Source organism: Ammodytes marinus (genome assembly GCF_949987685.1).
Source record: "Ammodytes marinus genome assembly, chromosome: 22".
Taxonomy (NCBI): Eukaryota; Metazoa; Chordata; class Actinopteri; order Uranoscopiformes; family Ammodytidae; genus Ammodytes; species Ammodytes marinus.
The window spans coordinates 12,648,779-12,674,461 of NC_137226.1; the positions used below are offsets into that span (position 1 = coordinate 12,648,779).

At 43.5% G+C, this 25,683-nt stretch overlaps 1 protein-coding gene across 2 annotated transcripts in view; it reads right to left on the bottom strand.

Moving 5' to 3' along the window:
* foxp2 (forkhead box P2) overlaps positions 1-25,683 on the bottom strand; it is a 101,786-nt gene that overhangs the window by 71,904 nt on the left and 4,199 nt on the right. Inside the window, exons 2-3 of one of the 2 annotated variants that reach the window (XM_080051057.1) lie at positions 20,726-20,792; positions 19,949-20,015 (exon numbers count right to left, since the gene is read on the bottom strand). The gene's annotated coding sequence lies outside the window, so the exon portion shown is untranslated. Of the gene's footprint in view, positions 1-19,948; positions 20,016-20,725; positions 20,793-25,683 lie in introns of those variants that run through there. The other variant, XM_080051058.1, reaches the window with a different exon arrangement.

Genomic DNA, 25,683 nt, shown 5'->3' on the forward strand with positions numbered 1-25,683 from the left:
AGATTTAATACAACAGGAGACAACACTTGTTTTTGCTGCCTACATTTGTTTGTCTTATATACATAAAAAAACCAGTACAAACACACATCTCAATCTGGCAGAGATGCAACTCCGAAAAAACTAAATTCACCGTAACACACTTGACAGACACATGCATGCAGCCATATAGACACAGCCACAGCATGAGGTTATGGAGAGTGCAGGTTTAAAAAGAAAGGCAACCCGGGGAACGTATGACAGATTTATTTAGGAAAAGATGTAGCCCCCCCCCCCCCCCCAACGCAGGGGTAAAGACCACTTGAACCTGCAAGCTCTGAGCAGCAGCAGCAGCAGCACTGGCATGATTTAACAGGCTCTGAATAGCACATTATCTCCCAGGCTCGGCGGGTAGCATATTTCAGCCATATGATATCATTATTGAGAGACCCAACACAGACTTTTAAAAAAAAGAGAAAGAAAAAAAAAAAAAAGAAAGAAAGATGGAGCATTTTCATAGTGTCAACTGTCTGAGCTCTGAGGCGGAGAGAGGGTAAATACTAAACAATCACGGCAGAGTGCGGGGAGACAGTGGCAGTTGAAGCATTGAGAGAAGGAGGGATGACAAGAGTGCTACAGCAGAAAAAGAGAGAAAAAAAACAGCGACAGAAAGAGCGGGGGCTAGCATTAAACAACAGGCCGTTAATTGCTCTAAGCGTGCACATTATGCCAGTAATTTCTCCCCATTTCTCTTTCAGCGCTGAGGGGCTTGGGGCTAGAAAGCTCCTTCAGCCCCTTTAATAAACTGAACTCAGAGTGGCTCACTGGTAGAAGACAAACAAGAGGCCCCTGGCTTCAGAAACATTGGCTTCATGGGGGTGAGACGCTATACGCCTGTTTCTACACATCTGTGACAGACTAGTCATGTGCCTCCTCCTCCCCTTCCAGGTATTTATTCCCCGTGTCTCTTCTTCACGGGATTTCTGCCGCCAAGGTCACCGCAGACGAACAGGCCCACCAGCAGAACAGTGAGAGGAGAGAGAGAGAGAGAGAGAGAGAAGAGAAGGAGGGGTAGACATGTGTAGTGGGTACATACAGTGGAGAGGGAGGGAGGGAGGGAGGGACGGTGGCAGCAGCTGGCTACCAACATGGCAGAGAGCAGCGGCAGTGGAGGGGCCTGTGATGCAGTGCAACTACTACGGGGACGGATGATGCTGCCTCGTCTCTATCGTTTAGTTAACACGCACACACGCACAACACAGCACACACACACGGACACTCCTAAAAAGTCAAACGGTTTCCCCTCCATCATTTTCTACCACATTGTCCCCTTCACTACTACTCAAGCCACAGCAAAGTCCATGCGCTGGTCTGTGAGTCAGAAGAAGCAGCCCAGCCGTCAGCCATGTGAATCACTCTTATTATTAACCCTTTAACAACCATAAGCCTAAAACTTACACTCTAATAAAAATGTGTTAGATTTAAATGAGAAGAAAAGAAACGGCTAATATGTGTTTAAATGGACACTTATTAATACACACAAGTGGAATGAGGACAAAGAGAAGAGTGCGGGGAGGAAAAGACTTTTCCTCTGACTGTGAGTGTTTCATTTATTGAAGCCGGAGAGCTGAGAGCGTGGATGATGTTCACTTTGCGTGGAGAGGGTAACCGTTTGACTTCCCCCTCCTCCCTTGCCCCATTCTCACATTTAAGAGCCAGACGGAGAAAATGGAAGTGATTTTTACCGCCTGCTAAAAATGTGACCAAACCGGCCCTTACAACTCCCACACAATGATAACCAATGTTGTGAAATAGAGCCCCCCCCCCCCACACACACACATCAGCATCATTCATTAGTTTGCCTCACAAATATTCCAACAAGCACACTTCATAAGCCCACTTAGTCCTGCCTACAAAAAAATAAATGCATAAATAAAAAAGGCAAATAAGGCATAATGAAGGGGAAAGGCTCTCTTTTTAAGTCCTGGGTGAACGTTGATCACACGATGCGTTGCTTATGGCCAGAGTGCAGGGACCATTACGGACCGGTGATTATATAAGTGGTTGGAAGGCAGCACCATTTTAATATACTGTACTTAAGACCAGGGGTATCCATGGCAACTTGCCTTGCACAGTGCATTTAGAAAATCCCTAATGAAATGCCTATTAAGTGGCTGATAATGACAGTGTCCAAATAGATTTGCATATGTATGTCAATGCAAAAAAATACATTTCAAAAAATTGAGAGCAGTGAATGAAGGTTGAGAGGGGGACTGATTACTGCAATCAAAATAATAAATATGTTGGTTTTTTTGTCGTTTGAAAATTTTTAGCTATTGTTGGAAATGTACAATTCCTAAACCAAAGAAAAAGACAAATGTAAGGCTTGATTTAATAAATAACTGTAATTTAGAAAATAATTGTTTTTAATAACGCTAAAAACAAATAAAAAAGTAGAGGGAATGGGTGTGAATTGAGGCCTCATTGCCTTCCTCTGGGAGTCTCCCACATGTGACTTCCATTTGCGACTTTGGCTGCGTGCCCAACAGGACATCCCTGAGAGAGTGTTTGCTTGACTCAATATCAACAGCCCGAGTAAGCAGCCTGGGGGGAGGGGGGTGGGGGGGTAAGACTCTCTCTGGCCAAGCCCGGGCCTTGAGTTCCTATTGAAAATAAACCAGGGCTTTACATTCACTGGGCCGGCAGAAATATCAACACGCGCTGCGAGGAGCCACGTCTAGTACTCAGCGGCGTTTTTGGCTGCTGCCCCTCTCTCCAAGGCTTAATGATACCTGCACCTCCCCTCCAGCTGCTTCTGCCGCCGCCGTAGCCGCTACACACAGACAGCAGGCGGGCGGGAATTAAAGTATACATTACAGCAAGAAAAAGAAGAAAAAAAAAAGAGATTGAAATGACAGAAGTCAGACGGTTCAAGCTGACCGGGCCCTCTTGAAAATGAAGGAGCTAGTAGACTAGCAGCGACAAGACACTCCAGGTTAAATTGGCCCTCCTGTGCCTCTTCTTATTTTCCCAGCAACACCACCACAGCTGCCAACCAATGCAACAACCCCCACCCCCATCTTAAAAAGAAAAGAAAAAAAGCTTTTCTTCAAAAGCGTATTTGAATTAAATGAGTTGCTGAAATCAAAGGCTCGGCTGGGCCGGGTAAATTTAAACAAGCAAGTGCGGCTCACAGCAGTTTACCTGTTATATGGCAGAATGGGTTGAGATGAAAGAGTGGAGCATGGCGGACAACTTCCCCTTTCTTCACAGTAGTACATATTATCATACAGTTCATCAAAAGCGGTCGCGGTATAAATTACATTCCTCCTCAGAGAAAAAAAAAAGTACATGCCACTGAGTTGTTTTTTTAATGGTCTTGGCCACAGAGATGTCATCAAGATGAACGGCTCAAAAAAAAAGTGATATACAATAGTCATTTCCTGTTGGGGAAGTATCTGAAAGCCATTTATGACAGCGATCCGGAGCGTCTGAGGATCCCAAAAACCGCAGCCTCTGCCAAAGACATTGTCATTCCCAGAACGGTGGCTTCCACAGTTGAATGGCGGCAAGACAAGCTCCACTGGCAGTCAAAAGAGCACAACACCTGTGTATGCTATGCTATGCTACAACCCTCTATCTCAAAAAGAAATCCTGTCAATGCCTTTGTAATGAAAAAAATACTTCCATGCGGGATGACAGCGAAAAAAGTTAAACACCATGAATACGAAAAAAAAAGTAAGGAAATCATCTCGTTTGTGGGCGATTGAGAGGTGAGCGTTCCTGTTCTTGTGCGGTTGATTCCTCCGATTACCTCGGCCTTCTGACTTACCGCTGACACAGTGGCTATCCATTCATGACTAAAAACACCGTTCAACTAGACACCAATAACACCTTAATAAAGCCCCTGATCAAATTCATTCACGGAAAGCGGCATACCGGCAAAAGAATAATAAACTCATTATACGGAAATTTCAAACTCTTTCTATTCTGCACACCGCGGCTAATTCAAAACCTAATTTTTACTAGCCACTAATTTGAGGGCGAAGGGCGGGGTGTGTGTGGGAGGGGGGAAGGGGGTGGGTAGGAATTACATCTGGAGGTAATTCATTGTGTGGAACTGAGCCCAGTGGAGGCTACAATAACCCCCCCCCCTCAAATCCCCCATCCCACTAGTAAAAATATATGCATAGAAAAAATAGAAAACAGAGACAGGCAAGACATGGAGAAGGAACTATTTAGGCGAGTGGGACATCCGGAGTACTGAAATGACACCTTTCACCAAAAATGTTTTCATTGCGATGTCACAAGACGCGGAGAGTATATAGGTGCTGCAGGCCCAGACAGACAGACAGACAGACAGACAGACAGACAGACAGACAGACAGACAGACAGACAGACAGACAGACAGACAGACAGACACTGATGAATGAGATGGATAGGGAGTCATATTTTCAGGAAATGTGGCACTTCTTATATTCGGACTACTCCAGACAGCTACACTGCTTCAGGATTCAGTAAACAACCAAAGATGTTGAGTTTGAAGGTGTGGGTGTGTGTGTGGGGGGGTTCATTTGAACCTCTACAGAGTGTTGTGCCCAATCTAAAGGCTCGGACTTTATGAGGGGACGTCTCCCCTCTCAAGTGACCAGCTACATCTGGGCTGCCTAAGTGGGGCCGGCCTAATAAATGGCACACTTTTCCAATGATCTGCACTTTCAAAGAGGTACCCAGCTGGATCAGTTACACTATATGGATGCAATCTTAACAAGTCATTTGCAAGAAAGAATTTATGAGTAGAAAAGCTTTAAGACTTTTAAGGGGACATATTTGAAAGATACTTCGTGATTACACCAAAAGAATGTCTCACTGATCGTGTTGAGAGAACCAAATATATAAAGTTTGGCGTCCAACAAATCAGGCACAGTGTAAAGAAAATCCCCCCAAGGAGGACATTAGCATGCGATAGAGAAACTTGCCTTCCACATAAGAACCCCCTGCTCTCCACTTCCATCCTCCGCCACCCCTCCAAACCCCTTAAATGTGTTTTTCCAAATGAAAATAAACGGAGTCCGACCGGTTGGAGGCAGTCATACTCTGGAATATGAGATCAAATAAAAGGCTTCTGTGGAGGCTGAATGAAGAAAATGAAATGGCTTCCGACGAGAGATGTACCGAGTAATAAAATTACTCCTTTATATCTTCCTAAACAGCGTATGTTCCCCTCGCCCCCCTGGAATGGGTGAGGGCTTCACTTTGGTCAAAGACAAGTATGCAAGTGGCAATTTTTTCCCTGTCCTCCGATACACTTCTTCAGACTGTTGGCACACTGCAATTTTCCTGAAAACGAGAAACTATTTCGGCAACAAGTTAAGCGGAACTTTGGAAGTTTCACTTTGATGATGTGCTGGGTACACGCTGTCATTGAAAGGTATGTTCCATTAAATTGGAACAGCGGGATGACTCATACACCTATTGCTTTTCAATGAGTTCAAACGAGGCTGAAATGTTCGGATGAAGTTGTATTTTATAATAAAAACATACCAGTTGACTCGGAACTGACCGTGATGTCACTACTTGAAAATTGGTTAGCCATTGAGGTTTATACAAGCACGGTTCCATTTGGCATTGGGGGAGACATTTACGACAAAAGTACGAATCTCACTACTTTAATTCATGCAAGTGATTTGTATTTTTCTTTTTAAAAGCCGGTCACAATAATATTCAGATGGACTTTTTCGCTACGGCAGAAGGGCTATATTAGAGGGCATTTGCAATTGGAGAGAATACATTATGATTCATTATACAGCAGCTATTAAACCTTCAGTAAAAAAATGCTTTAGTACAAGGATTGAGCCACTTATCAGAGCTACTCACTACCTTTAAAAGCTGTCCATGTTCAGTGCTCTGAGTGGCAAAAAAGTAATCGCTGATGACTCTGAAAATAGGACTAGATGAACAAATTATCAAAACGGGAACGGCTGGCAGGGATTTTTTCCAGTTGTGACTGTTTGTTCAAAAGCACAGGAGAAGGGAAGACTGCAATTTACGGAATGATAAAAAGGGAAAATTCAGCAGTCATCAATAAAGTGCTTTGGGTTATGCTTGTCCAATTAAAAAGGCTTCAAGAAATTGGAATAAGTAACGCGTATTGTTCGCAACAATTGATTCATCTTGTGAGAGATTCACGGTACTTTGCGTGGATCTCAACCATTTATTGAGAAACCTGCTGTACCTTTTCGAACACTGTTTTTAATGTGTTGTCTTGAGGTTAATGTAAGAAAATATATATATTCAATAAATTACTTGCAGATTGCAGACGCGTAACCCCGTCTTCACATTGTTTTTATGCATTCTTGGCATGTAATTAAGTGGTTTACGGCAGGTTGATGATGTTTGTGAGGCGTGATTATAGTTTAGAACGTAAGCACTGTAAAATGTCTCCGTGACAACTTGCAAAACTGTTGTGTACATACATGCAGAGATCAGACTCATTAGATATCTCATAACCCCAGGCCCCAGAAAGAGTGCATCAGTGGCTCAAAATAGCTATCTTCGCGTGGTGACTTTTAATTTACACAAAAGGATCCCAATTATACTGGGAGGCAACATTTTTGAAACTTTGCCAAACTTGGGAAAGATTAACTTTCGCTCTGCATTGCCTTTTTGCCCCTGTCGAAAGCCTGTTGCCGTCTATTGGGGAAGACGAATGGCTAAAAGAGGATGTTTCTGACAGCTTAAAAGTACCCATCAGATGTCTTGCGAGACATCTCCCCGCACATCCAGCCCCCCCCCCCAAAACAAACAGAAGGCTCCACTTCAAATACATAGCTGGACTATTAGGTAATCTTCTCTTTGTTCACTCTCCCTGAGCCTATGGTGACTAACCTCAATATTTTCCCCCCCTGTTCCAACTCCTCCTGCCTTTTCGAGCGGACAACACAACACTTAATGCTGCCAGGACCATAGGAGTGAAGCCATGATGAATGGCTCGGAATTATCTGGAAAACATACACACGCTATCTTATGTATTCACAGAGGGTTTTTGTGTGTTTGTTGTGTTATGATGACAGTACCAGTGTGTGGGGATTTTATTTAAGTAAAGAGGGAAAGAGTGAAGAGTAGGGCGGCAGGACAAGGGCTCTTTGTTTTTTGGGACGGGACAAATCTGAGGTTTCCTTTTGGATATTCAATATCCTGCAAAGGTACAAAACAGAGTTACAGTAGTCTAGTGTCTGGGCTTTTTGCTGGGGAGGGGGGGGGGTGTAGAAGGGCTCGCTACGTGTGTCTGTGAATTGTTGCATGCTTCTTAGTCAATTGCTGTGTGGCTTGCGTGAGTCGCTTCCAACAAAAGCCTGGGAAATCAATCAATCTGCCGAGAAATACCTCATATGCCAGATGTGGCACTTGAAGAAAAAAGAAGAAAAAAAAGGACTTAAAAAGACTTGCTTGTATTAGGGACTCTGAGGGTCCGAAACGGTTTAGAAGAACCACGTTGAAATGAAATATTTATTACAAATGAATCAAGCTGTCAAAAAAGCTACCTACTCCCACTTTGAATTTCCGCTTGTTATTTTAGGTGGCTTCTCTAAAAAGGCGAGGCATGTCAAATCTGTAAGTGTGTAAACGTCTTACTCTGGAATACATCTGCACTGTTTACTTTACAAGGTTGCCAAGGAGAATGAAAGACAAATGTTTCATTAGCAGGTGACTTTTTTTTCTTTCTCTCTTTTGGTTTTTCTTTTACAAGCCTTCAGTAGTTCCGCTCTTTGACACATATACGTGCACCGTTGCATGCGCTGAGTATAATTATAAATGCAACGCTTTGCTATAGGGAGCTGAACTTTTCACACCTTTCAAAGCCACAAAATTGGATGGTTTTGTGGTTGTGCAGCTGCCGCTCCGCCGCTAATGCAAGGCGGTGTCATATGAAAAATATTCCTCTCCCCCCCCAAAACCACAGGGCTGGTCATTAATGAAACACAGGCCGCGCAGTGAGGTCATACAGAGTCTAGATTTCAGCAGCCACACTTAAAAACCGCTCAGAGAGAATAGAGAAACATGAACACAAATCAGATTCCAGCTCCAAGGACGGGGAAAATAAATAAATAGTAGAGAAAGGCACTGGGCCCCCTCTCTCACATTTTCCCCCAGCGCTCTGCAAACAACCGTCAACTGCGGCTCAGAAAACAGCTCACAATGAGAGCAGACTAAACAATCTGCTCCCGGCCAAGGAAAATGCTAAGCAACTCCGCACACAGGATGTCTCACCCTAATTGCCAACTATCAAATCTCACAATGGAATCTATCCATTTGGCAAAAGAGAAAATATCACAGTAAACTTGAGCGATTTTGCTTTTTTTAAAGCGTCAACTTTTTGGTGATGAGAAGAAGACGGGATGAAAAGGGGGAGGAAAAAAGGTGTAGGAACACGGTTGTCAAGAATTTTCATTTCTATCTTGGATTTGCCAGGGTTTATTGAGCTTACAGGGAAAAACTAGTAATAATGTATGCTGTTAGGGGGAAGAGAAAAAAAAACTTTGATTCGATAAAGGTGCTAGGGGTCTTGTAAACGAGTGATTAAAATCCTCAGCATTAAGATAAACAGACTAAATAGGTCCCCAAAGACGTGCACGCACTCAGGAAGGAGCGAGAGAGAAGGGGGCAAGACCAAGTCAGCAAGAGAGAGAGAGAGACTGACGGACTGTGTACTGGAGGTGGGCATGGGAGCGTAACTGGAGCCTTGGGACTGGTATAAGAAACAGGGTTTACCAGAAGGGACCAGGGGCTCTTTAAACAGGAAACTAATGGACAGTCTCCTTCGCCATGTGGCATTGTATTTTCCAAGCCAGTCAAAGCCATTGCTCGCCGAAGACCCTATGACTTCAAAAAGCCAAAATAGCAGCACACACATTCATGAAACAGAACAGAACTACTGGGAATTTAAGAAGGCAGGGGGAAAAAAGAAAAATGCATGCATACACACACACACACACACAGAGGTAGCAGGGCTCGACAGCAGATGGTAAAATTAACATTTCAACAGTTCCTTCCTTTCATGTATGTCTCAGTAGAACTTTTTATTTTCTTTTTTGAAAAAAAAAGAGGGGCTTTGGTTTTGGTAAGATCCAGTGGTGTAGAAGGCATCTGGAAAAAGGAGGAAGAGGAATATTGGCTTATTGCTCCTGATGGTCCACCTCAATGAAAAATTAAATAGGTCTGTTTTGCAGCTTTCCCCTCTCTGGAGTGCCCTAAGCTGTGTTATGGAAACATCATCTTGGTAATTTATACGCTAAAGAACACCTGGTGATGAAAGAAAATAAACTATTCCTCTTTCTTTCTTTCTCCATTTAAAACACTATACTTTGGCTTTGTGGTCTTTCCCTTTGATGTTACTTTTTCTACCCTTTCTTAAATGTCCGTCCATTGTGAGTATTTAGCAAAGATTTGGCATCAATTGCAGTGTGAAGTTGTTCACAAAAATGCTTGTCATATTTAATTTTGAAGTCTTGATACACACTTGAAAAGGGTACTGTAGAGATGTTATCATGGAGGGGCTGGTAAACTGAGGCATCTCTAATAAAGACCCAAACAATGGACAGCCTCTCTCATTTCCAACCCCTGTCCAATGGAGCGTCTCAGTAGTACCCATTAATTTGGACACAGTTCTGGCTAAATTACATGTGTTCCACCTCTGTGACATTTTAAATGCAATTAAAAGCTGGTTATGGAAGTGTGCGCGGACTTCCCTGTGATGAAGGGAAATCACCGACGTGATTAACATGCAAACGAGCTCACGCTGGCAGACTAGATTGGGGTTTGAAAACCTCAATTACTTTTGTGTGATTATCTATTTACCAGTACACAGATTTCCATTTCTCATCTCCAGCCGAGTCCCCCCCTTATGAACGAGCCTCAATTATACATGGCACACCTTTATTTATGATGCGCACGATGCTGAAATACAAGCCGTGCTTTATTTTTTCACCATGATGTATTGGGTCTTTACAGGCTGCTCATGAGGCAAGGCCACCAGACCAACACTTCCTAATGCTGTGAACCATTTGCTTTGTGAGCACTTAATATGATCTTGATCCCCGCAACCCTACACACCCCCAATCCATCCATCCAACCCCTATTTAACCCCCTCCCCACACAGACAGCATGGAGAGTAATGGACAAAGGGCGACCATTTGTCCCCTTCAACTGAATTTCATGCTTAAATACTTTTTATTTATTTCTAAACTAGAGCACTACCTTAAAATGCATGGATGACTATGTGTGTATGTGTGCGTGTGCGTGTGTGTGTGGGAGGGGGGGGATGAGTCTATTATCTGGAGACTAATTGCAGGTGAAGATGCAACTCTATCAAGTGGTGGTTGAGAGGAAGGTGTGGATTAAAATGAACTGCAGAATCACTCCAGGCTGTATAGTATGTATCATCTTGTTGATGCAATTATTAAGGCAACGCCTGGCAGCACAGGAGGAATGCAATTTAATTAATTTAAAACGGCTGAACAGTGACAGAATTCGAGATCCTGTTTTTCTACATTTACATTAAAATATACATGACATTTTCTCTCAGCAGGCAAGATGGAAGACAAAGAATTATACCCTCAAACTTTTTCAGATTTTTTTTTCTTGTAAAGGGAAACAAAGCATGAAGCAAAATATTCCAAAACACAAAAAAAATTAATAAACTACAGCACTGTAACTGTGCCAATGTGTACTCTTTTCTTTTTGCTTTTTCAACCATTGTATCTGAAGTGTAATGATTTTTTTAAACGGTATAGTGCATGATTTTATTGTTTGTCAGTGCTCCTGCCTGTCTCTCAGTGCCCAGGGACAGGAAGAGAGAAAAGGGAAAGACACACATCTCTGTGGCACAGCCAGGCTTCTCACATTGTGCCCAGCATACATAAAACATGCCCTGTTGCTTCAGCTGGAGCAAAAAGGAAAACAGTGCCATCAAGTGAAATTTCTGAGGATTCCTCAGAACACCTCAGATACATCCATCACCTTATCGAACTAAAGGCACTGCAGAAGAAATGAGTCCTCTTTGGGTACCTTTAATAGTAATAATGTATCCAAAATAAAGTGATATTTTTATCAAGGAGAAGCCCCAACACTTTCATCCAAAACATATTAAATATACTTTTTTTTAAAAAGTGTAGTTGAAATGTATTCTGTACATCTCCATATGTTTTTCAAAAGAGGTAATCCTCAAATCTTTACTGTTAGACACATGAGCACCAGCCACTCTAGCAATGAGACGTTGACAGAAGAAATGAACACGATGCTTTGCTGACTTCATGTTCAGGATCCTGTGTGAGGTACCTCGGGAACAAAGGGAATCATTATTACTATTTGAACTCAGTTGCCAGGACTTGGCTACAGCACTAGTGTAAGGTTGCTAGAGTAGGCAGAGGAGGGAAAAAAAGCACAAAAAAAAACATAGCATATTGAGTGAAACTGGTGGTGACGGCTAGAATCATGAGTGAGAGAGAATAAAAGACAGAGAGAGAGAGAGGGAGAGAGAGAGAGAGAGGGGTAGAGCTTAGATAATAGTAGATAATGGACAATTAACTCAGCCTGGTATAGTGCCGGCTGCAGTGAATAGCAGCTTGTGGTGCGGCAAGTCCCCGATCACCACTCAGCCATATTCACATTGGGAATACAGGGCGATATCAAGCTGCAGGCTACTGGGCCTCAGAGGTGTACACGCTGCATTAGCAATCTCCACAATGCCTTCAAACAATGCTCGATAACCAACAAAGTCTACCAAAAGTGCAAACGCAAGCACTGCTCTGACGATGGGGAAGTCTGTGCGGTGCCATAACCTTGTCCATTGTTTCACGTCCTTTCACCATCAAAACAAACCCAGGAGCTCTAAATCCATTAAAAGAAAAACAAATTAAGTGATATAATGCCATTCGTGGGGTGCCGACATAAAAATTTGCATAATTAAACCTATATAAAAAAGCTAATTGCATAAATAAATGAGTGAATGTCACCACTGTGAATCACGCAAACAATGCACGTGTTCATATCAGGGGAGGGGGGGGGGGCTCAGGAGTGTTTTAACTGCCCCCCCACCCCGCCCCCTTCAAGCGCCATCTAAATCTATTGATCTGTGAAACACGGGGACCCAGGGGAAGCAATTCACTTAATATCATACATCTAATGATGAGATGAATAACGATTCTACCATTTGGTAATTAAACGTCTTACAAACCATTTAACTGACACTGCGCCAGTTGGGGTCGCTGGAGGTCGCAGCGATTGTTTTTCATTTCCTGCTCGGCACGAAAGGCAGGAGGAGACACACGCAGCGGGTAAGGCTGGGGGGGGGGGGTTGTGTTTGGTTGGTGGAAAAACAGTGGATGACACACAATGGTGCAAAACACACTTAATGCTTGTTAGCAGCTATGGCGCTAATCCCCAACGCTGTCAAGACTTTGAAGGGGGGAAAACTATTTGGATGGGGGGCAAAAGGTAACGTAAAAAAAACGAAGCAAGACAAACAAGACTTAGCTTCTTCTTTTCACATTGGAAAATCTCATTAGCGTGCTTTCACAACAAGAGATAAGCGTCAGAGTAAGAAAAGTAAACCCATATTTATTGGTGAACTGTAAAGGCATGACAAGGGAGATGTGAAAGAAGGGGGGGGGGGGTGATTATGTACAGAAACCTTCACTCTTTGCAAGAATGTGTCTGATCTGCACAAAAGGTGTGTTAAACACTCGCTCTGAGAGCCAATTTACTGTCAACATCCACAACCCTAATCCCTATTTACAGGTAATAATTGCCCAATATTGCCATGTTAGTGAGTCTATGTTGTATGGACAGACAAACTCCAAAAGGGCCTATTACGGGTCTTATGTTTCAACTGTAATCTAATAAGGTAAGACGAGGTTAGGTGAGAAGGTATTGAAAAGGTTTTAGAGGTTACGACGAGTCGTGTGCACAGACATATCCAATCGCTTTTGTCGAAAGTAGCCTCTCCCTTCCATCCTATCCTCAAGAGGGCTGACAATACTTTTTCTTCTGTATCTGGTTCTTAGCACATTCACACACAGCGTTTACGGACAAGAGGGATGTGTGTCACGCTCCCGACTTCCTTATTGAATGATAGCTAGTAAACATTGTCATTCCAAAAGAGAAGACAGGATTAAAGCCTGCTGTAGCCCATTGAGAGGGGAACAGTACACGGAAAAGAAAACCAGAACAATGGCCAAAATGGAGAACGGTATCACAAGGGTCCAATGTCTGTGGCGTGATGAATATGTGGGGAGATTATAACCAGTTCCATCATATTTCCATAATGTAAAAACTGTCTTTCTTCTTTCTACGCCGCAGACCATTCACTAAATAAATGAGAAAACCATCACCCGCGCAGAAATATTTGACAAAAGGGGGCAGAAGGGAGGGAGAGTGAGTTTTTTGAATGACCCCCTATTGCCTTTGACAATACAAGTCGTTGTTCGGACACATTCGGAAGCAGCAGAGTGAGTAAGACCTGGTAGGGGTATTTATCACTATGTGCACAATGCAAATGTATTACCATGTCACCTATACCACTTTATGGTGCAGAATGGGAACCACGGGCGGAACACAAGAGGAGTTTTACATAATACCTGGAGTTGGAAATATGAATGCCACGGTCCTTTGATTTGTGGCTTTACTGCCTCACTGGCACTTGAAAACTAAAGGGATCATTCAGTGGGACACTGGTTTAAAAAACCCCATAGCCACAAAGAGTCAGGCCTTTGCATTTAACCAGTATGCTAAGTAGCCAGGGCTATCAAGTCTTTCCAACAAAAAAAGAATCATTTGAATTGGGACTGACGATTTGAAAGAACTTCTGAAAATGAGGTGGAATTTCAAAGTAAAGAGAACGTGATAAAAAGACGATGAAATGACCCAGAGCACCTTTGGCTGAGGGTTAGTTAATAACTTTTCTTACAATACTTTTTATTGTTTTTCTTACATCAGTGAAAGCTATCTGGTTAAGTTTGGCTTTGGGGAAAGTCACAGAGCAAAAAATGCATGCCCTTAGTGTTGTAAATGGTTATTCTATATGCTGAGCGTATACTATGGATTGACAATAACAGCAGCCAGTTGCAGCAGCCAGTTGCCTTGGAGGCAACTGTTACATTTCTAGAGAGCTCCTCAAAAAACATTAAACTTGTGAAATTCCTGATCCATAGAAAGTGTCTCTCTCCCAGCCCGCTCACACCTCAGCATCACTGCCACCTTTTCAGCACCATTCACTGGATGTATGTGCGTCTGTTTATATGTGTGTAAGAAAGATAGACTCTGTGCAAGGTTACATGAGCTTTGGTGTGTGTGTGTGTGTGTGTGTGTGTGTGTGTGTGTGTGTGTGTGTGTGTGTGTGTGTGTGTGTGTGTGTGTGAGTGTGCGATTCATCTGCCCGATCGCTGCAGTCTATTCCAGAGATTCCTCCCATGGTAGCCTAGTTTATTTACTTTATCTGCAATATAATGCTTCAGTGAACATTAGCAACTTTGAGACACAAGTTTCAATCAGTCGTCTGGCGTGTGCTCAGCCAGGTGCGGAGAAGAGATGAACACCGCCGCCAAAGAGACAGCAGCGCGGCTTTAAAACCCAAGGACCGACAAAGAGGTCCCAAAATAATACAAAATAAAAGCGGACAGCAGGAGAAGAAGGGGGTTTGAGGGGGGAAACAAAGGCATGGCAAAAAAAACAGGAGAAGCGGGGAAGAAAGCCAGAAAAATAAACTGTACAGGACAGCTGGGAGAGGAACTGGGAGGAGAGAGGTAGTGGTGGATTTTAAAAATGAAAGAGAGAAGCTAAATAAAAAGCGATATTGTGCTTGAGAGACGAGGGGGAGAAAGGCAGACAAAGGGAATGATAGAAAATGGACAAAAGTAAAGTGAAAGAGAAAGCATTGGGGGAGAAAGAAAAGGGCAAGAAGAAAACAGAGGGAGACAAGGTTTTCTCCCTGGGTATAGCGTGGTGGAGCAGCTCTTGTCCAATAAAACACAGGTGAGCAGCTCGACAGGCCAGGACCACACCAGGGCTGACTGACAGCTGAGAGCGCTCGCTGACCGCAAGCTTTATGTTACATGACATGAGGAGTGCAACTCAACTGACAGAGAGAGAGAGACTGCCTGTGCCTCTCTCAGTGTGGGAGGGAGGGAGAGGGGTTAGGTGAGAGCACACACACAACTTACACACTTGTGCACACTTGGCTGTTTGAAGCGGTGTCCACGCACCGTCGCCGCAAAGTTGCAAACACACAAAATATCCACACACACGAGGAAAGCCATGCCATTTCCCTTCACAGGTGAGCAGAGGAAGGAAACACCTCGGTGCTTTGGTTACTTAGTGGGAGAAAGTGGGGAGTTGTAGGGTGGTGGTGGGAGAGAGGGGGGTTGTATGCTGTGTGCCGACTGAATCTTTTCCACATGACGGGCCTCGGGCTGTTTTTGTCAACTGCACTCTTGAGCAGCGAGGAGTCAGGTAGTGTGACCACATGATTGCCCAAGAGGCACTGTGGTGAGAGAGAGGGAGAGATGGGGAGAGGGAGAGAGAGAAAGAGAGAGAGAGAGAGAGGGAGAGAGAGAGGGGGGGTGGAGATCGGGGGCCGGGGACAGGACGGATGCAGCGAGCATGATGAGGTGTAATCACAAACCCCATTCAGAGTGCAGTGGAGTTTGTCAACATACACACATTCACATTCCACTGTCTGTCAGCTCTATGACCCAAATCGAGCATGCAGGGTGTGAGTGTGTGTGCGGTTTGACACACACACACACGCGGATGCTTTCTGCCCATTTTGCCTCCAACCAGGTAGTAACGGTTTGCACTGTCTAGGCTTGTGGTTTGTGGCGAGGAAGTCGGATTCCAAGCTCTTGTAGGATTCCGCAGCCGCCTGTATCCCTTTTCAGCCGGCGATCAAGTGATCATTATGAACAAAGGACTTGGCTTGTTGCCTCTGGAGTAAAAGCTTTTTCAGCGGCTGTGACCGTGTGCTTTGATTTGAAACTTTGACTTTAAAAAAACTAGCGAGAGGGAGGGAAGGGGAGAGAGAGAGAGGGAGAGAGAGAGAGAGGCACTATCTCATAATGGAATCTTAAGAATGTTATGCCAAAGACAATAAAAATGTCATTTTCACGGTCGAACAAAAAAGACACATTTTTGCGCTTAAAACTTAATATGCAAAGATATATAAATATATAAATACACATAACTTGGAAGAGAACAAACATTCCATTTACACACACACCACACATCTTTGAATCTGATTAGTTCAACAATGCATGTGTTATTTAACCGCAGGAAGCTCAAATCAAATTGCCACAATTGTGTGAGGTTGATACAGTACAAAAGCAAAAAATGTGTCTCCTTAGTAACTCATGTATGTGGATAATATACAGCATGTAACAACATTAACATGTTTTCCAAATCACTGTCGATCTGTCAGCTACTCAAAACACTTCCATAAACTGTAGCAGTACGCACCGGCTGATATAAATAGAAATCATCAGCGGAGGTTAAACTAGTGGAGATTTAGTTTATGCCATAATGACAATATCCCTATAAAACACTGGACTGTGAAGGGCTAACATAAACTGAGGGGCTCTGGTGTGCAGGCTGAGGAATGGGGCTGCGTGACAGCTTGGTGATAACACACGAGTTCAATCTGTCAGGACAATCAGCATTTAGACCTTGGGCGAAGAAAGAATGCGCGACTGTGTGCGACCGATTCATTGGACACGATCACCTGCGAGAGCCAAAGCCACTCATAATTCTTCCCACCTGAAATAAGGAGTTCAAACCAATGTCAGGCCGCTCTGATGTCATGCCTGGACTCCGGTTTTGGGTTTCACAATAATCTCGGGCTCTTTTGGAAAGATGCCATCGGGGGTCCGGCTTCCGCACAACCCGAAGATTTCTCCAAAATAAATTGCAGGGAAAGAATAACACGTGAAACACTAGATCCCTAGCTCTGTTTATAGGAAAATTAAAAAGGTGGTTCACGCAGTATTTGCAATCAATCATTTCTAAAGTATCAGTCTTCAGTCTCCACTATGAGGTGTCCATTTAAGGGGCACTACTGGAGGAGCCCCGAGGTATGCTAAGGCCACGTTTGAAAGGGGCAAACGTTTCCCTGTTCTAATTTCCAAAATCTAATTTTCTTCGGTAAAATAGCATGGAGATTCGGCATTTTTCAAAACAACTGGATACGAGATAGGGTGGGGGAAAGAGAGAAAGAAAGAGAGGGGGATAGAATAGGCCACCACAAGGATCAATAGACTCATTGAACCTCTTTATCTTCTCCTTAAGGAATGATGGCAATACTCATTGTGAGCCTACTCACCTCCCCACTTTCTCACTCCATTCTCATGGCAACTGTGCACTCTGGACAAACACTCTCCATGCAATTTTCTTTTCTTCACGCATTGTCTAACCCTGCATCTCCACATCCTCTGGGTTTGTTTATCTATTCTGTAACTCAGTCATTTCTCTTTCTACCACTTACTAAGACATGTATAGCACAGAGAAAGAGAGGGAGAGAGAGAATCGGAAATGTCCATATGACTACATTCGGCCATTATGTTATGCTTGGGTTTTAAATGTGTGATGGGTTTCATATGGGATGTTTTCACAAGCAAAAGCTGGGAATGTATACAGTATGGCAGGTGTGGAAAACATTTCCTCTGCAGGAAATAACGTAAGAACAAATCCTGAGTCCATTTAAAAACACGGACAGCTCCTAATCCGAGGGATCAGCGAAGGGCAGCACGTCATTGGCCGATATACTTTTGCTCCAATTTGCTCACGGCACGACACTATCAGACACCAAACCCTTATTAAATGGACATAGTGAAAGTTGGAAGAACTTCCAAAAAACTTCCAACTTCTCTTCCTTCCCCCTTTAGTGTGAAGACAAAACAGTGGACCAGGGAGAGAAGGGTGCATGAAGAAACGCCAGCAGATCCTTGGGACCAAGAGCCCCAATAGAAGGGGGAAAGTAAACCTTTGATGAGTAAGACTTTTTTTGTTAAGCGAGGGGGGCTTAACTTTAAAATATTCTGGGTGGCAGTGAATGGGGGATTGACCAATGGCCCTGATCTCAGCCACACACTGGGGCACTGGGGTTAATGGTGGATAAAGATTAGGGGAGAAAAAGGGGGTTGCCAAGCCTGATCTCCATCCACCACCCCCACACTTTCAGTGCCGCAAAGTTTTCACCTTCTCCACCAATCCCAAGTCAGCTAGACAATGGGAGGACTGCCAATGAGGAATGATCCAAAGTCCCTTTGATTTCTGCCTCTCTACCCCCTCGACTGCTGCCGAGTGCCCAGGGTAAAGACCCGTGGAGGTTCTCTCCCTGTTTGCCCACTCACAGGGACCACAGTTAGCAGGCTCAGGGAAAACCCATTTGAGGATTGGAAACGGAATGACAAGAGGTCCCTGATCTATGACAAGAAATCAATTCCAAACTGGAAGTGTGAGCAGAAAGGGCTGTTCGGTCCGAAACTTAAAGCAGCCAAACCCATATTTAATTGCTGTAGACTTTTATATACGTCCACACTGGAAGTACGGCTGGGCAGTGTTGGGGCAATTACACTTTTTGTGCAATGATTAGGAGGACTTTTTTAGGCCAGCAGATACACAGTAAGAGTTCACTTCTTTGAAGATTTAACTGAATACTAGAGAAATAAAAAACTAATATTTAAATCTCTTTTAGGTGGAAGGGGATATCTGGACTCTGCTTCAGTCTGTAAAGATGGGACTCTTTTTGGGGTTGGTGGACCTGGATCTACGGCCAAGCCACCCGGAATCGTTGCTCCTGCCCATTCGCTTTAATTATACCGTTAACCTCATAGGTTTTAATTCACAAAAGTGTGCCAATTTCAAAAATACTTTTTGTCTTTGGTAGGGTGTATAGTATCTTAATAGACCTTAGCCTGGATTCAAATCAAAAATCCATACAAATTCCTGATACATTACACTGTTCTTTTGAATATGAATGCAGATGTATTACAAAAATTCATATCATGAGGATTGATTACTGAGTGACAGCAAATGGAACATACACACCATTACACAACACCCCTAAAACCTGATCCCATGTTTACTTTTTATATTTCCAAATCAACAAAATTTAAGTTTCGTCTCACCATCCCTACCTGAAAGTGTTAAGAAATGAGTGTGTGTATGTGTGTGTGTGTGTGTGTGTGTGTGTGTGTGTGTTTATATATTGGAGATCTAATCAATAGAAAGCCACATTAGCCACATATATGTAATATATATTTGCCACATAGCGATATAATTGGTGATTCCCATTACACGGCCTGAGATTCTTCACACTCACTCGTGGACTGACCTGGTTACAAACACCTTCTTGTATCATTAGCTTGAAAAAAGGAGCTCTGTCTGAAGTTTGAACCCATAAATAAAGTGTTTCTGATTACTAGTCAGCTAAGACAACATTGTCCTTGTGAAATGCATGGAATTAGCACCTACTGGAAATGCACACAAAATCACCCACATCCCCAAAAAATGTAATTGTAAGTTAAGTTTTACATTTAAAAAGCTTTTATTTTAAACTGGCCTTAAAATTCTACTTACTTCTATTCTTTACTATGTTCATCTTTTTTTTATATATATATTGTATGTAAAATGGTAAATTATTATGAGGATATATGAGGAACATTTTCTAAACAACTTCTACTTTTCTTAATAGGATCACAACAATTCCTTTAAGTGTTTAAATCAATATTCATAACAAATGTTGTCATTTTATGAAGTAAATCCATATACTTTTTTACCTATTTTTGTCGTTTCAGCACCCAGGATTGTGTTACTCCAAAAACCAAACCCCGCCCAATCCACTGATGTGGCTCATTACAGTGGACACATTAAAAAAAACACAACACCAGGTGTGCAAAGAGAAAAGGAAACTGAGTTCACTTACCACTTTTGGACTTCACAGGGTGTATCGTCTGCTTGTTTCTACGGGTGCAGAGGGTGCATATTTCATCCTATAAAAGAAAAAAAATTCAAATTAGATGTTTTTGACTGCAAATATGAACAGTGCATTGACCAACGCTGCATTGCCACTAGCCAGCATACAGTAATACACACAATAGCTCCTACACTATTATTACTATATCTTCGGCTTGGAGCTAATATAACCCTGCTCACTTTGCTCTGCTCTGTTCTGGTACAAATCTCAATCAAGACATCAACAAAATAAATAAGAAACCTGGTATCCAAGCTTGCCCGCATTTGTCGGCCATAATGCATATCATAACTTCTAAGCTCGAGTAGATTGAAAATCCTTGGGGTGTGAAAACCAAACAGGCACACCTGAAAGGTTGCCCAGTGGAGGGGGAATTCTATCAGTGTGGACAAGATGAAGATTTGTTACATTTGAGCAGGGGGAATGGGGCCCCCGTGACCTCCACTAGCCACTACAATCACCCAAACACTGTCCCACTAACAGTACTGTAACACCACGCAGCAAACCACACAGTTGGTGTTTTGATTTAAGAAGAAAATAGATCAGCAAGTTAATAATTTTATTCATTAGTCCTTGCCAGAAAACTGAATGATCTTGAGAATACACTGTGGGTTACTGTTCATTTTAACACTGATCCTTGAAAAGACACTGGTAATGCTACTTTAATCTTTTTGAAGGTTAAGGCCTCTTTGACAGATGGACATGAAGGGGCCATGTTCAAATACTTACCCTCAGGGAGAGAACTTGCTGTTGTTGTCCGTCACAGGAGCAGAAGGGATCCAGCGATGTCAGCTATCTGAGGTAAGACAAAACAGTGAGTATACCATTAGTACAAATCTATTCATGCAATGCTGATCTTGGTTTGTTATTTTTGTGGTTCCCAGGCACATGGAGTGCTGGCGTGGACATGTGTGGGCTAGATTGTGGCTCGCAAAACTGGTGTCTATGCGGCTTGTAGGTGAAAGCAATAAACTTTTGGAACAACAAGGTGCACCTGGATTCTGTGTGTGTGCGCATGTGCGTGTGCGTGTGTGGCAACTTTCAGTACAGTACAAACTTCAGTCCCCCCTCCTCCCCACCCAATCACTTACAAACACACACTCACTCTCTCTCTCTCTCTCTCTCTCTCTCTCTTTCTTTCTCTCTCTCTCCCAAAAGGTGGAGTGTCTGGGAGGCTCAAACTATCAACACCAAGTAAATCACACTGTTAACCTGACACAATTGATTTCTCATGTAGGTCCATTCAGCTTTCTGCATCTTAACACATGTGCTATGGCATCTGTATAATTTACAGACCATTAGTATTGATGATTTTTTTGTGCTGCAGCAAGACTGTACAATACCACAACTGCAGCTACAGATTGCTCCGGACATTTTAACAGCATATACATCACATTGAGAGCATTGGGAAGAAATAATAATAATAATTTATCCCGTGTTGTAGAGCCACATTTCTGCCACCAAGGCCATGAGGGTGGGCATAAAATGACCTGCATGGTCCTCGCTGAGATATTTCTTTTTTCTTTCTCTCTTTTATTCTCCCAGAATTCCAATGACCCCTACGGGCAACCGACGACTGCTGAATCCTAAGGAATGTGCTCTCTGAACTGTACAAAAAGCCCTCAGCTCAAAAGAGCGCAGCTGAAAACAAAACATGCCAACTGCTATAATTTTTCACTGTTTTGAGTTTGTGGAAAATGTTGCGCAGATTGCCGCGCTAGGTTTTTCTCGGAAATGGGGTGAAAGGGTTCGAGGTGGAGGGGTGGCCTCCAACCGATGCACTGTATTTTGGGAAAAACAGACATGAAAAGGTTTGGCAGGTTTAGATGAGAGCATTATAGAATCACATGACTAATATGCATTGTGTCAGTTTATATACTGAACATCTGAGGAGCAAAGTTCTAAAGTAATGATTTGAGAAAAGAACTGTCCAAAAAACTTAATGAAATCAACTAAAAGCCAAACTGTTTGGGATGGTAAACTTTACAATGCAAATATGTAGTTTTGAATCAAATTTATTTAGACATTTTTTAAAACATTATTTCAAGCTAATACTTTACTTTAATGATTGACTGCTGAGTAGACTTCAATATCACAACACCTTTGGGCTGTGCATCGCGTCATATTTTATTCACCGGAAAAAGCATTAGGGAATGCCATTACTCTGTATGACCTCCAATTCGTGGGGATTTACAAATACCACGCATATCTTTGTGCCAAATATAAAACCACTGGTAAATTCTATCAACTTATAAATACGGCAAATGCATTCAAGTATTCATGAAGGCCTAATAATGCTATAGGCTGATATTTACATAAAGCGCTTGTGGACTAAGTCAAGATAAACTATTTAAGACGCGGACCACAAATACCTCAACACTGCAGAAAAAGGGAAGGTCCCCCCCATTATGCTAACAAGTCAGATTACTGTACACAATAACTTTATCTTAAAAGTAAATACCATCCTCGGTGTTGAGAAAAAAAGGAAGGAGGCATTATGGAAAGTCACTGCCAATATTTCTGTGGGGACCAAATGCTCCTTATCAGTGTTAGTCGAGGCAATTCAGGCCCTGCCCGAAGAAAGATGAGTCTTCAAACTCATTCTATTCATGGTCAGACGTGTAATTACCCTCAGCTCACAGTCTAGACGTAACCGCTTTCACAGTATTTAAGACCCCCAGATGCAAACGCGCGGACGCAGGCTCCTACCGCCCGAGCTCCCTTTGCACGTTAAATCTGTGGCCAGATAAATTAGCGAAGAATGCAATAAAATGCACACAATGAGGGGAACTTTATCCTTCCCCGCTGCTAAATGAGATTTCTTTGAAATGCAGATCAGTGGCTCGAGATTAGTGAATTTTAGCTGCTGTCAACATCATAACAAAATACAAATGCGATTGTTCGTCCGGTGCCTTATCTCCTTGCTTCCATCTGTTGGCTGGTTATTTACTCCCCCCCCCCCCCCCCTCCCTGATTTACTATGCAGATCTAAATAAGTCGCATCAAAAGGAGGGCTTACTGCACAATGCCTTCTTAAGCTTCTACATCAAGGTATTTGAGAAACCGGTAGTCACATGAAAAGGCTGCCCATCAAAGGCACATCTCTAATGAACTCTCCCCATATCAGAGAGGGGGCTAGTGGGGCCTGGCTTTAATGCTGTCTGTGTGGAGAGAAAGAGAGAGAGAGAGAGGAGCACAACTACAAATCAGACCCACCAAGCTATGGGAGGAGGAGGGGGGGGTTATCAGATGAGATTAGCTAACAAGGACTAGTCCTCCTAGGTATTTCCATCCATCCATCTACCGCTTAGGTCTAGGCTGAGGACAGCACTCGTGAAAACACTACAACAGCAGTAGATAAGAACAGGTTACAATGGATTAGGGAGGACTCGGATGCAGGTTAGTCATACTGGCCAACTAGAAAAGAAAACTGAATGGGGGAAACATCTGATAAGCAAACACCCTCAGTGTTACCCTAACTGCAGTGTCCATAAGGCTCTTCATACAGCAGGACTGCAAAAATGAATATCTTGAAAAAGAATCTTTAACAAGAAACACCAATCCAGCCCTCAGAGGGAGATCCCTTGGACCATCCAAAACCAGAGAGAAAAGCACAGTCTGCTGTATTCCCCCTAGCCTTCCTTTTCTCCCCAGGTCTGCAAACAGCTTTGGTAATCTGGAACAGGGCTTTTTTGCATTACGCTCCTGCAATAACCTTTAATTTCATGGTGTATTTGTTGCATTCGGTGCACGGGCCGGATTACAACAGACAATCTTCAGACTTATGCGGGGAAAATAAACTCCATGGAGAGATCATGATCTGCCTCCCCTCCACCATCATCTCTGCCTCCACCATGCTTTGTAGCAGTGTGTCTTGGATGAAGGGGAGCCCCCCCCCCCCACCAACAAGCATGCAGTTTACCAGTGAACAATTAGCCCCGGAGCAAGAGCGGGGCCCGGCACTGGCACATGTGGTTAAGAGGCGAGCGCTGCGGGAGAGCGCCAGATGATGAAGGGATGAGGATGGGAGGAGGAGAAGGAGGAGGAGAGGGGAGGCTTGTAGGGGGGCGTGCTGCGTGTGCCAGACACGCGTGTGCCAGTTTTTGGGCTACTGGGCATGTCCTTCATCATTCACTTCGGGTTGACAATAGGAGGGGGTGTTACTCTCCTCTCCTTCCTCAAGTCCAAAAGACGACTGACTCGTGAATTTTTAGGTTCCCCCATCCAGCCTGAGCTGTGATGTGAAGGCATCCCAAACCCTGACTTATTCGTCCCTCCCCTCCCCTCACCCTCCGCCCGGAGCATCCCCTCTGCTGTGTATAAGCATGCCAACTGGGCCCAGTGCCAGTCGCGTTCGCAACCACAAGGGACCCCTTGTCTTTTCTGCCTTTGCCTAATGAAATGACAAAACAACAGATTTGCATATGCAGAAACAGGTGTTGTAACAGGTTTGATTCCTCTTGACCCAAGCCGTGTTAAAGAGAGAGAGAGAATTAAAAACATGCAGGAGAGAGAGAGAGAGAAAAAAAAAGAGAAAAGTTTATGACCAACAGCTGCCTGGAGGTATTTAGGCTCTAATGGGCACTCAAGTTTGCACCATCTGCCCTGCTGCTTGCCAGAAGTGACAATCTAAATTAAAAACCGCTCGTCAAATATCATAAAAATAAACCATTGTTTTGCTGCCTCCATATGTTGTGGCCGTTTTATTTGGTTTCGCAGAGCGAGAGAGAGAGAGAGAGAGAGAGAGAGTGTGTGGCGTCGGGTTTGCTTGAGCTTCGGAAGGCCTATCGCTGAGATCCAGGGAAAATCCAGAGTAGCGGCACACAGTAGCCTGTAATTACCCTGCCTCCAAATCCGCCATATTCAGACCAGAGCCATGCGTCATCTTACACATTATCCATGTCCGCAGAAGGAGAGAAACCCAACTGAGCCGACGTGGTGGATACGTGGTCATTGTTTAGAGTGGGATTAGGGGTTGCCATCCACGAGCACAAGCTGGGTGTTCAGACGGTTGAGGAGGGATCAAATCTCCATACACTATACTTGCTTGTAACTAGATGACTGCTATTATGTTGAATGCAAAAATGTGAAACCATCCAAAGTGATGCCTTTTTTTTGTTGTTGAAAATGTCAAATGTCTCCCACCAAATTACGTCCTGACCCCTAAAGGGATTGTCTGGGAAATGTTCCCTTTTTGTCCTTTACTCAAAGACACAGCTACTGTACAACATGCCATGCCCAACTCAACAATACCACCACCACCCAACCCCCCACTTCCATTTCTCCTCCTGTTTTTATTTAGATGAGTGAGACAGAAGGAACAAACCTGAGACAGTCGTGACCCTGCGCCAGTGTTGTAACTTGGTCTAGAGCTACGCCCGGCAGAAGGCAGCACCATATGCCCTCAGCCCCGAGCTGGATGCTCTTTCTGCAGCCTAATGTGCCTGTCAAAAACTCTTACTGTCACAGGCCAGCCCCCCCCCCCCCCCCATGTTTTTCCCCCCTCTCACAACATGTTGGAAATAAACATTTATTTATTTTTTATTCCCGTTTCTGTCTGTGTCTCTTGGGTAAAGAGGAAAGGTCCTTGGAGATGTCAGGCTGTAACTGTTTGTTTGTGTCTCTGACCACATGCAGTACAAAAACTCTACTGTTGAAGTTCAACTATCACACGCCTTGCATACTCT